Here is a 13683-nt window from a genome sequence, read left to right as displayed (position 1 = left end):
GTGTGTGTTTCACTAGCTCAAGGCCATACAGAGCCCTTCACTATCTGCTTTCTGCCTCCAAATTCTACTTTATTTCCTACTACATTCACACTCCAAACACATCCTTGGTACCAGCAAAACTATTCAGTGACTGTACTATGCTGTTCACACTTCAGCCACCTTAAATGTCCTATTACTATTAACACTTCTAACATTTTTCTTCTCTCTGTGACCTTATTACAAACTGCTAATCCTCCAATATTTAATGAAGACGTGTGAAGTTTTCTTAGGCAGAGTTTGTTCTCTCCTTCCAAAATTTGTCATACTCTGGTAATGGGTTTACCATCTCTCTCCATCACTCACCTATGAGCCCCCTGGGGAAAGAGGTTGTACTTTATCCTCCTGGCAATAGACTCCACACTGTAATTGCATTCAATATGTGCTCCTTCGAAGAATAAAATAGGTTGTGCTGTTAAGGCTGTGGCAAAATGAGTACTCTCATACAATGCCAATGGAAAATCGGTGCAATCTTTCCAGAGAGTAACTAGCAACACATTTGGAGGGTGTTAACACTCTCAAATCTTTCAACCCAATAACCCCACTTCAAGAAACATATCACAAAGACATAACTGGATGTAAAAAAGCAAAGGTTCATAATCGAGGAGTTTAACACAGTCTTCTTTGAAATGGTAGAAAACCGGAAACAGGTTTAATTTCCTAAAATTTTTAAATTTCTGCTTCCACCCTTATAGGATTAACTCCTATAGAAATTTCCTTTCTGCTCATAAACTGGACAAAATATGTGAAAAAATGTTTTTCAGGTATTGGAAAATAAACAGTGCTGAAATATGATCCCTTAGTGAAGGGGGAAAGTGAGTTCAGCCCTACAATTGCTCCAACACATTCTCTGGGGGTACTTTTGGGCCACAGAACAGGAAGAGAGATCTCAAACATAGCACAGCTGACTTACTAGGTGGAGAAAACAGACAGCTAGAATTTGAGACAAATTACAAGAGAGGAAGGAGCTGCACAGAAGGCTCTGGAGATATGTAAAAGGTTCACTAAATCATTAATGACTACAGATCTGTACATGTATGGGGTGTAATTTCATGAGGTAGAGAAATGAACCAATAGATTAAAAAATTCCTAGAGCATACACAGGGCTGGAAATAGCTCATGCCCCTACCAGCCAGAGTAGAGAGACCATGTAATACATGGAGCATTGGGTAGAGTCATCAGGAGGATAACACCTTAGTAGGTGGGGCTAAATTAGCCCAAGAAGAAAGGCTACTCTGGACCCACACTAACAAAGGTTAACAACAGCCTCAAAAGATTAAACTGACCTGCAAGCTATTTAACTGCATGACAGAACAAATGGATCAACCATTTTTAAAGGAATACAGCAAAATCCAACACTTAACACTGTGAAATCCTTGATGTCTGGTATCTAATCAAAAATTAGCAGACATGCAAAGAAGCAGTAAAATACGACCCATTACCAGGGGAAAAAAATCAATCAATAGAAACAGACCCAGAAATAACAGAGATGACAGAATTAGCAGACAAAAATGTTAACAAAGCTATTATAAATGTTATTAATATTGTCAAGGACATAAGGGAAAAGATAACCAAAACAGAGAAATTAAAAAATACATAAAGGCCAGATGGAATTTATACAGATGAATTTATACAAAATATGCTGGAGGACTTCTGGAGTCAAAAATATGCTAGATGAGACTGACAGCAAATTAGACATTGCAGAAGAAAAGACAAATGAATATAAAGTTAGAACTGGAAACTATTCAAAATAAAGCACAGATGGAAAAACATTGAAAAATTGAACAGAACATCAGTGACCAGTAGAACCATATCAAGTAGTCTAGCATATGTGTAATTGGAGTCTCAGGATAAAGGGAAATTAGCCTAAACTAATTTGAGTGTGGTTTCTGCCACAGGAAACCACAAAACCCTGACTAATACAAAATAAAATAAAACAATGCAAAAGAAAAATTCAACTAACTTCTGTTTTGCTTATCTGTATTTTTCTTTTGAGAAAAGAGTAATGAATATAAGATGATTTCCCTTTTCTTGGTTTTGTCTATGCCCATCACACTGGCAGTGGATTTTTTTTTTTTTTAAGTTTGACTTGGAACACTGTTGGTCCCAAGTATACAATGTAATGATTCAATATTTCTATACATTACAAAATGATCACCACAATAAGTCTAGTTACCATCTGTCACCACACAAATATATTACAATATTGTTGACTATATTTATTCCCCATGCTATACATTTCATCACTGTGACTCATTTATTTTGTAACTGAAAGTTTGTACTGCTTAAGCTTTCTCACCTATTTCACTCATACCCCCACATTCCTCCCCTCTAGTGTCCACTGGCAACCACCTCTTTGTTCTCTGTATCTCTATTTCTGTTGTATTGTTTGTTCATTTCTTTTGTTTTCTTAAATTCCACATATAAGTGAAATCATACGGTATTTGTCTTTTTCTCTCTGACTTAGTTCATTTAGCATAATACCCTCTAGGTCCATCCATGTTCTTGCAAATGCAAGATTTCATTTTTTTGTATGGCTGAGTAATATTCCATTGTGTGTGTGTGCATACATACCACACACACACACACACACACACACACAACATCTTCTTTAATCATCTATCAATGGACATTTAAGTTGCTTCCATTATCTTGGCTATTGTAAACAACACTACAATGAACATCAGGGTGCATAAATCTTCCTGAATTAGTGCTTTTGTTTTCTTTAGAAAATGCCCAGGAGTGGAACTGCTAGATCATATGATAGTTCTATTACTAATTTTTCAGGAACCTCCATTATTTCCCATAATGGCTGCACCAATTTATCAATACATTCCTAGTAACAGTGCATGAGGATTCCCTTTTCTCTACATCCTTGCCAACACTTGTTATTTATTGTCTTTTTGATAACAGCCATTCTGGCAGATGTGAGGTGATAACTCATTGTGGTTTTGATTTGCATTTTCCTGATAATTAATAATGCTGAGCATATTTTCATTTGCCTATTGGTCATCTGAATGTCTTCTTTGGAAAAATGTCTATTTGGGTCATCTGCCCATTTTTCAGTTGAGTTGCTTGTTTGTTTGTTTATTCGTTAGATGTTGAGTTGTATGAGTTCTTTGTATAATTTGGATATTAACCTCTTATCAGATATGTCATTTGCAAATATCTTCTCCCATTCAATAGGTGACCTTTTCATTTTGCTAACAGTTGCCTTTGCAGTACAAGAGCTTTTTAGTTTGATATAGTCTCATTTGTTTATTTTTGCTTTTGTTTCCTTTGTCTGAGGAGACATACCCAAAAAAATATTGCTAAGACTAATGTCAAAGAGTGTACTGTTTATGCTTTCTTCTAGGAGGTTTACAGTTTCAGGTCTTATATTTAAGTATTTAATCCATTTTGAGTTTACTTTTGTATATGGTGTGAGAAAGTAGTCCACCAACTTGATTCTTTTGCATGTAGCTTTCCAGTTTTTCCAGCACCATTTATTGAAGAGGCTATCTTTTCCCCATTGTTTTTCTTACCTCCTTTGTTGTAAATTAATTGACTATATAAGTTCACTTCTGGGCTCTCTATTCTGGTCCACTGATCTATGTGTCTGTTTTTGTGCCATTACCATACTGTTTTGATGACTATAACTTTGTAGTATAGTTTGAAAACAGGGCACATGATACCTCCAGCTTTGTTCTTTCTCGAGGTTGCTTTGGCTACTCAGGGTCTTTTGTGTTTCCATAAAAAATTTAGAATTATTTTTTCTATTTCTATGAAAAATACCATTGGTTTTTGATAGGGAGTACATTGAATCGGTAGACTGTGTTGGGTATTATGTTCACTTTAACAATATTAATTCTTGTAATCCATGAACACAGAAAATCTTTCCATTTGTTTGTGTTGTCTTCAATTTATTTCATCAATATCACACAATTTTCCAAGTACAGGGTTTTTTTACCTCCTTTGTTATATTTATTGCTAGGTATTTTATTCTTCTTGATGTGATTGTAAATGGGTTGTTTTCTTACTTTCTCTTTCTGATAGTTCATTGTTAATGTATAGAAACACAACAGACTTCTGTATATTAATTTTATATGCTAAAACTTTACTAAATTCATTTATTGGTTCTACTAGTTTTTTGCTGGTGTCTTTAGAGTTTTCTATATATAGTATTATGTGGTCTGCAAATAGTAACAGTTTTACTTCTTCCTTTCCAGCTTGGATTCCTTTTATTGCTTTTCCTTGTCTGATTGCTGTGGCTAGGACTTCAAATACTATGTTGAATAAAAGTGCTGAGAGTGGGCATCCTTATCTTGTTCCTGATCTTAGAGGAAATGCTTTCAGCTCTTCATCATTGAGTATGATGTTAGCTGTGGGCTTGTCATATAAGACGGCATGGCTATTCTCTTTATAGAAGATCCCAGAAAAAATAAACCACCTCTAAGATATACACAACAGCATTAAACATGAGAACGTGGTATACCACAAAACCAAAGAACAACAACAACAATAAGAACAAGGCAGATTGTTCCAAATGTTATTTCACCATTTAAAATATATCTCTATTCATTTGTTAAAATGCTTTCATGTAGCATGAAACATGATTTCTTAACTTCCATTATAAAGCCATGAATATTTTTTCCTTCATGTTATACAGATTTCTAAGTAAATAAATATGCCCCTAATAGAAAGAAGAATGTTTTAAATTATTCTCTCTGAACCAAATGAAGGAACAACTCTCTTTAAAAGTGCTATATTTCATGGACATAAACACACTACCAAATGTAAAATAGATAGCTAGTGGGAAGCAGCCGCATAGCACAGGGAGATCAGCTCGGTGCTTTGTGACCACCTGGAGGGGTGGGATAGGGAGGGTGGGAGAGAGGGTGATGCAAGATGGAAGAGATATGGGAACATATGTATATGTATAACTGATTCACTTTGTTGTAAAGCACAAACTAACACACCATTGTAAAACAGTTATACTCCAATAAAGATGTTTTTTAAAAGTGCTATATTTCTCTAATATGGAAAAAAAATGTAGCAAAGAGATTAAGCTAATCACCATCAGAATGAGTTCTTAATCACTGCAGCTTGGTTTATGGGACTGGTTACACTATTCTTGGCAAATAACTATCCTCCAGGTACACACTGATCCTCTTCATGCATCCCCTTTCTTTTCTCCTACATTTGATAATGAAGGAGATAGTGTACCTTACAGAAAAGTATAACTGTGTGTAGTATAGCAGGGAGGTATTCAATACTTATTATGCAGACAGATGATTCTAAAATCAATAAGAAAAGCTATCCAAGGATGTTGAGTGAGAAGGAAGAATGCTCTCAGATTGAGGGCTGAACTAGATACATTCAGTTTAAAAAAAAATGATGAGTCATTGCTGCTCTTCTTTGGTGTTCAAATTTAGACATTAAAAGTTAGGTATATTTTTAGAAGTAATTGTCCATCTACGAGGAATAATTGATTAGGACTAAATGTTATTTACTTTAAAAATGATGGGGCCGGGCTTCCCTGGTGGCGCAGTGGTTGAGAGTCCGCCTGCCGATGCAGGGGACACGGGTTCGTGCCCCGGTCCGGGAGGATCCCACGTGCCGCGGAGCAGCTGGGCCCATGAGCCATGGCCGCTGAGCCTGCGCATCCGGAGCCGGTGCTCCGCAACGGGAGAGGCCACAACAGTGAGAGGCCCGCGTATCGCAAAAAAAAAAAAAAAAAAAAAAAAAAAAAGATGGGGCCTTTATACAAATATCTTAATGCCTTTTTCATTTAATTTTAGAATATGTCTGGAAATGTGGGCTAGGATGTATATAATTCTCATATATCCTAACTTAAGTAAAACAAAACAAAAAATTTCTCCTAATGAGGTTTTCTTTTTTGTTTTCTGGATACCCAGCATTTGAAATTCTCTTTTGTCATCTAATTGACATTGTCCATAGTTATCAGCTACTACCAAAAAAGCCAAAAGAAAATAAAAGTTTGTGGTACATATTCCATAAAAATTATCACCTTTTAATAAATATAAAAACTTAAGCTACTTCTTAAAAAATACACTTGGTTCTAAAAAGTTCAATTTGACATGAATAATTTTGAATAAATTTATAGTAACAATATTCTTAACAAAGTTATTGGTCTAATAAATTGATACATAATCTATAACAATAAAAAGCTGGGCTTCCCTGGTGGCTCAATGGTTAAGAATCTGCCTGCCAATGCAGGGAACACAGGTGCAAGCCCTGGCCCAGGAAGATCCCACATGCCGCGGAGCATCTGGGCCTGTGCTCCACAACTACCGAGCCTGCACTCTAGAGCCCGCGAGCCACAACTACTGAAGCCCGCGAGCCACAACTACTGAAGCCCGTGAGCCACAACTACTGAAGCCCGCGTGCCACAACTACTGAAGCCCGCGTGCCTAGAGCCCATGCTCCGCAACAAGTGAAGCCACCACAATGAGAAGCCCGCACACAGCAACAAAGAGTAGCCCCCGCTCAACGCAACTAGAGAAAGCCTGTGCGCAGCAATGAAGACCCAACACAGCCCAAAATAAAAATTAAAAATAAATAAAATTAAACAACAACAAAAACAATAAAAAGCTAAGCTTTAGAAATTGAGAATAAAATGTTCTAAAATTCCTGAGGTATTTATTAAATGCAGCTTATCCTATGTTTATACCAGCCTGGTCTGTTCCAGGAATTTTGCTAAGAGGGAGGATACAACAGAGAACCAGGTAGTAACAGCTTACAGTCTAGGAAGGAACATATGACAATATAAAATTTTATTTAACTAGAATTGTGATGAAGGCTCTGAAATAAAAGCCAAATGAAATGAGAATCTGTCACAGGAGGAGGCCCTGAGGTGGCCTGTGAGGGACAGGGAAGGAGTTCTTGAGGAGGAGACATTTAAACTGAGATAGGGCTGGGGCCCCTGAAAGAGAACCAGGCAGAGAGAACTGCTGCAAGCTCTGCAGGCAGGTGGCAGAGGGTGTTCCTGGAAATGGAAAAACCAGCTACTCGGTCTGGAGCGCCCTGAGTGGAGGAGAAGGGCGCAGGCTTGAGCTAAAAGTGCAGGTCGGTCAGAATAGACACTGCAGCGGTAAGGATATGACAGTCGTTCTTCAGGGCAATGGAGAGCTTTGGGAGTGGTCTCACTAACAGATGTGAGGTTGCTTTTGAAAAGCTCTCTCTGGAGAGATGCAGAGACGGGGTTGGCAGAAAGTGAGTCTGGACATTAGAGAACCAGTTAAGAGACCTAGGTGCAAAGGGGGGCCTGGCTGGGGAGAGCCACCGTGATGGAGAGGGAGAGAAGCTGGTGGCACGCTGGGGGACCTGAGAGAAAGCTGTCAGAGATGACTGTCACCTGAGGGACTTACACATTTAGCTCAGATAGGAGAAGAGAAGGAATTTCATGAATGCTGAGAAGCTGCTGCTAGAAAAGGAAATTGAGGAAAATGTAGAATAGTGGTAAACACAAGGACCAAGTATGGGAAGTCACAGAGAGCAAGGAAGATGAGGCTTGCAGGGTACCCCCTGGATTTAGCAACAGGGAGATACCGTAAACCTCAGCAAGCGCAGTTTGGTAGCGGGATGAGAGCAAAAGACAAATGGAAGTGGATGTACGGCAGTCAGTGGTAGGCAAGAAGTGTAGACAAGGGCAGGCAGCCAGCACTTGTATTAAGTTTGGCTGAAAGCAGAGGAGAGATGGGGTAGAAGTAGAACAAGGAAGGCTTATATGTTAAAGCTTCTAACATAAAATTCTATCACGCAGCATGGTCACAGAGCTACATTTGTGTGTGCTGCACGCATGTGTGTGTCTTTACAGACCATATAGGAATTTACAGGACTATACTTTGAATAGAAAGCATAATAACAGGGGACTCCCCTGGCAGCCCAGTGGTTAAGATTCCACACTTCCACTGCGCAGGTTCGATCCCTGGTCGGGGAACTAAGATTCCACGTGCCTCACAGTGCGGCAGAATGAATGAATGAATGAATGAATGAATAAATAAATAAATAAAACATTTAAATCACTTTTGAGCTAAAGTGCTCACGATCAAGTAGTTGAGCAATTATGTGCCTTGCACTGTGCTGAGCATTGTGGAAAGAAGAGAGAAAAGTTAAAGCATGTTATTCCTAACCGCAGGATGCTGGCTATCTTGTAGGCAACGCTACTACGCCTAAAATGATGCAAATACAGCTTGTAAGCAAGGAAGAAGTTGCTTGCTCTGGACTCACTTAAAAGCTATTTGGTTGTTGATTAAAATGTAGCTTTCTAAGTGAAATACGAAGTCATTCTGCCTCAATAGTGCCAAATTGCAGCTGAAATACGTCTTTTGCAGAGCTTCATTTCAAGTGCAATGCTACTCTGCCATCTACTGGCTTCTCCTTAAATTTTCTTTGAAAGTTTTTTTTAGTTCTATATCTCTGGACAACACCATTGACTATGAACTGTGACAGTAAAATATCTGACAAATGTCATATAAAGTTTAAACATAATATAAATACTTATATGTTATTTTAAAAATCAATTTTAATAAATTTTCAGATTCATACTGCCTAAAAATAGTAAAAAAATAAACTTGTGATGAAGTTTTATAGCATATACTGTGTAGACTCTTAACAGGGAGGAAACATTGTCTTTACTACTGCTCATAATGATAAACAAATTACGGGATAAGGATAAATGATAAAAATAACAAATTAGAGGATAAAAATATGTCAAGCTTATTATATATCATAGAATAAAGGAAAACCTTTCCCCTTTAACTGAAAATAGATTTTAGAAATTTAAAAGAAAGAAACAAATAGTTTGCCTTTGGGGAAAAGCGCCTTAAAATCTTGCTGGGAGAGGTACCACTTTCGCCCCTCTTCCCACATTAGATACACTCTGACCCACCTATCTCCAAACTCTGCCTGTTCCCACGTCCTCCAGCCCAAGAGAATTTGCTAATCTAATTGGCCAAAGCCCAGGGCACTCAGCCTACCAGGCCAGGTCAGTGTACCTTAAGAAGGTATAAACGCATCCTCTCAGGTCTTTGTTCTTGGGTCTCTGCATCAGAGCGTGTGATGGGACTCAGTGCTCTTCCTGGGAACTGGACATTTCTGGCTAACTTTCTATGCAGAACCACTTGACGTCACTGGTCCCAAGACACAGATTCAAGCCACTCCAACACAGCCTCCTGGTTATTAAGAGATGGCATTTTGCTTCTCAGATTGCCACTTTCCTGGTCTATGCTGTCCCAGGAACTCCACGAGAAGGGAGAACATAGAGCAAGCCAGGATTTGGGCACTGATGAGCCCTGCCCTATGCCAAATACGACCCATATCACCACCAACCTCTAACACATAGATTTTAAAATGCAAACTTACAGTTACACAAGAGGAGTCAGTTCCAGAGATCTGCTGTACAACATACTGCCTACAGCCTGTAGTTCACAAGAAGATATTGCACACTTCAGAATTTGTTAATTTTTATATCTCATGTTAGGTGTTCTTATCAGGAAAGAAGGGAGGGAAGGAAGGAAGGGAGGGAGGGAGGGCAAAAACAAAAAAAAACAACAAAAGACACGAAGAAATTTTTGAAGTTTATGGATATGTTTACTACCTGGATTGTAGTCACAGTAACACATGCTTACATATGTCCAAACTCACTAAATTATATACGTTAATTATGTGTATTTTGTATACCTATTATACATCAATAAAGCTGGGAAAAGTGCACTGTCTCTACCTTTTAACAGTGTACTTATTTTACCATAGTAATCATCTAACATATTAAAGCATAGATAATATTATATTAATATTATATATTAATAAAATAATAATGAAATACCAAGGATAAGAAGTAATATAAAAATTCAACAAAGTCAATGAATTGCTTCAAAATTGACAGTACCTATTGTGAAATCAATTCAGCCCAATACGTTTTTGGTACACACCTCTGAAGCCTAAAACTAGTTCTCCGGATTGTTAGGCTAGTGAGTTTCTTTAAAGCAGAGGTTTTCCAGCTATAAGCTACAAAGCCCTAGGAGACCCCCTGAGGGTGCCTTCAGGGAGGGTTTCTAGCCACGCCATCCGAGCTTCAGCCCGAGCAACTCTCGTTCATATGTTTTCATGCTGTTTTATGTTTTATCTGTCATCGTCCATGTAAGATTTCCTGAGTTGTTCACAAATATTCCATTTCTCTTCCTTCTAGGTTTACAATAGGATTGCATCTCCCTTTTCTCTTTGAAGTTAGGTGTGGCCATACGACTTGTTTTACCCAATGAAATGTGTCACCTCCAGGTGGAAGCTTTGAGGGTCAGTTCATGATCTGATACCTTTTCCCTCCTTTGCTGCACAGGAGCACACGTGCAGCTGAAGAGCCCATCAGCTAGGGAACCTGAATGCCAGAATGAACAAAAATCCAATTCCCAATGGACAAAAAGTAGAAGCAAAAAATAAACTTTGGTGGATAAAGCCAATGAGATCTTGGGGTTCTCTGTTACCACACTGTAGCCTATCCTTCTGACTGTTACAAGTGCTTAACAGTTTCCTAAGGTATGAAGGTATGAGCTTAGATCAAGCATTTTAGACCTTTCTTTCTCTTTCCTAACATAAACATTTAAAGCTATAACTTTCCCTCTAAGGACTACTAGGGCTCCATCTAGCATACATTTTTTTCTAATTCTGATATGTTGTTTTTTATTGTTTAATTCAAAATATTTCTAATTTTCTTGTTCGATTTCTTGACTCATCAATATTTTGCAGTGAGGTACTTAATTTCCAGATATTTGGGGCCTTCTTAGATGTTTCATTATTGTTGATTTTTAATTTAAATCCACTGTGGTCAGAGAACATATTCTGTAAGTTTTCAATCTTTTGAAATCTACTGAAACAAGTTTTATAGTCCAGTATATGGTCTACTTGGGGAAGATTCTATATGCACTTGAAAAGGAATATTCTGCAGGTGTTGGATACTGTGTTCCACAAATATCAATTAGATTAAGATGACTTTGAATGTTGTTTGGATCTTCTATATCCTTACTGATTTTTTTGGTCTGGTTATATCAGTTACTAGAGATGTGTTTCCAACTATGATGTATCTATTTCCCCCTTCAGTCCTGTCATTTCTGACTTCATATATTTTGAAACTCTACTATTAGATACACATACACTTAGAACTGTTACACCTACCTATTGTACCGACCATTTAGTCACTATGAGATATTCCTCCTAACCACTAAAACTACTTCTTGTTTTCAAGTCTACAGCCACTCCAACTTTCTTTGGCTTACTATTTGCATTGTACATCATTTACCAGTCTTTTCCTGCTACGATAACTGTGCCTTTTTATTAAATATGCATCTTGTGGTTCAAGGATGCAATCTTGAGGGGGTAAGGTGCTGCTGAGACCATCTGGATGGGATACACGACTGAACTGCCTAAAGGCCTCTATAAACTGCTGAGATTCTGGCGGGTGGATGCCAAGATCTACTTGGTTTGTGGCACCCAAGACAAGCCTCGTAGATTCCCCTGCATGTTGTCAAACCTGCCTCCCACCCACCTGGAGTGGCTGCCTCCTTCTTCCATCTCTCCATGTCCTCCGTGTATTTGGCAAGTTTCAAATTTTATACAGTAAGCTCCCGAAGTTTCTAACCCCTGGGCCACGTCTAGTAGAAGATTCTCTGCTGCTGGCAGGTCCTACTTAACACGTAGCTGGTCCTATGAAGTGCAACGGCCAACTGTTCCTAAAACCTCCAAAGGACCGTCTCCTGGAGAAGCCGTGTGGCTGGCAGGGTCTTGGTGCTCCGGCCGGTGTCAGGCCTGAGCCTCTGAGGCAGGAGAGCCAAGTTCAGGACATCGGTCCACCAGAGACATCCCGGCCCCACGTAATATCAAACGGCAAGAACTCCCCCAGAAATCTCCGTCTCAATGCTAAAGACCCAGCTCCAACCAATGGCCAGAAAGCTCCAAGGCTGGACACCCCATGCCAAACAACTAGCAAGACAGGAACACAGCCCCACCCATTAGCGGAGAGGCTGCCTAAAATCATACCAAGTTCACAGACACCCAGAAATACACCACCGGACACGGCCCTGCCCACCAGAAAGACAAGATCCAGGCTCATCCACCAGAACACAGGCACCAGTCCCCTCCACCAGGAAGCCTACACAGCCCACCGAACCAACCATACCCACTGGGGGCAGACACCAAAAACAATGGAAACTACAAACCTGCAGCCTGTCAAAAGGAGACCCCAAACACACTAAGTTAAGCAAAATGAGAAGACACAGAAATATGGAGCAGATAAAGGAGAAAGGTAAAAACCCACCAGACCAAACAAATGAAGAGGAAATAGGAAGTCTACCTGAAAAAGAATTCAGAGTAATGATAGTAAAGATGATCCAAAATCTTAGAAATAGAATGGAGAAAATACAAGAAACATGTAATAAGGACCTAGAAGAACTAAAGAGCAAACGAACAATGATGAACAACATCACTGAAATTAAAAATTGAAATGAAATTAAAAATTCTCTAGAAGGAATCAAGAGAACAATAACAGAGGCAGAAGAATGGATAAGTGACCTACCTGAAAGATACAATACAGGAAATAACTACTGCAGAGCAGAATTAAAAAAAAAGAATGAAAAGTATTGAGGACAGTCTCGGAGATCTCTGGGACAACATTAAACACACCAACATTAGAATTACAGAGGTTCCTCGAGAGGAACTAAGATGGCAGACTAGAAGGACGTGCTCTCACTCCCTCTTGCAAGAACACCAGAATCACAACTAACTGCTAGACAATCATTGACAGGAAGACACTGGAACTCACCAAAAAAGATACCCCACATCCAAAGACAAAGGAGGAGCCACAATGAGACGGTAGGAGGGGCACAATCACAGTAAAATCAAATCCCATAGCTTCTGGGTGGGTGACTCACAAACTGGAGAACACATACCACAGAAGTCCACCCACTGGAGTGAAGGTTCTGAGCCCCACGTCAGGCTACCCAACCTGGGGGTCCGGCAATGGGAGAAGGAATTCCTAGAGAATCAGACTTTGAAGGCTAGTGGGATTTGATTGCAGGACTTCGACGGAACTGGGGGAAACAGAGACTCCACTCTTGGAGGGCACACACAAAGTAGTGTGTGCATGAGGACCCAGGGGAAGGAGCAGTGACTCCAGGGGAGACTGAACCAGACCTACCTGCTAGTGGTGGAGGGTCTCCTGCAGAGGCGGGGGGATGAGGGGGGGTTGTGGCTCACCATGGGGACAAGGACACTGCAGAAGTTCTGGGAAGTACTCCTTGGCATGAGCCCTCCCAGAGTCTGTCATTAGCCCCACCAAAAAGCCCAGGTAGGCTCCAGTGTTGGGTTACCTCAGGCCAAACAACCAACAGGGAGGGAACCCAGCCCCTCCCATCAACAGTCAAGTGGAGTAAAGATTTACTGAGTTCTGCCCACCAGAGCAACAGTCAGCTTTACCCACCAACACTCCCTCCCATCAAGCCTGATGATTAGTGATGTTGAGCATCTTTTCATGTGTCTGTTGGCCAACTCTATGTCTTCTTTAGAAACATGTCTATAGATGCAAAAATCCTCAACAAAATACTAGCAAATAGAATCCAACAACACATTAAAAGGGTCATACACCATGATCAAGTG

Source organism: Kogia breviceps, chromosome 2 (assembly GCF_026419965.1).
Source record: "Kogia breviceps isolate mKogBre1 chromosome 2, mKogBre1 haplotype 1, whole genome shotgun sequence".
Classification (NCBI taxonomy): Eukaryota; Metazoa; Chordata; class Mammalia; order Artiodactyla; family Physeteridae; genus Kogia; species Kogia breviceps.
The sequence above is the reverse complement of the archived record's forward strand: the minus strand, read 5'-3'. Positions refer to the sequence as shown.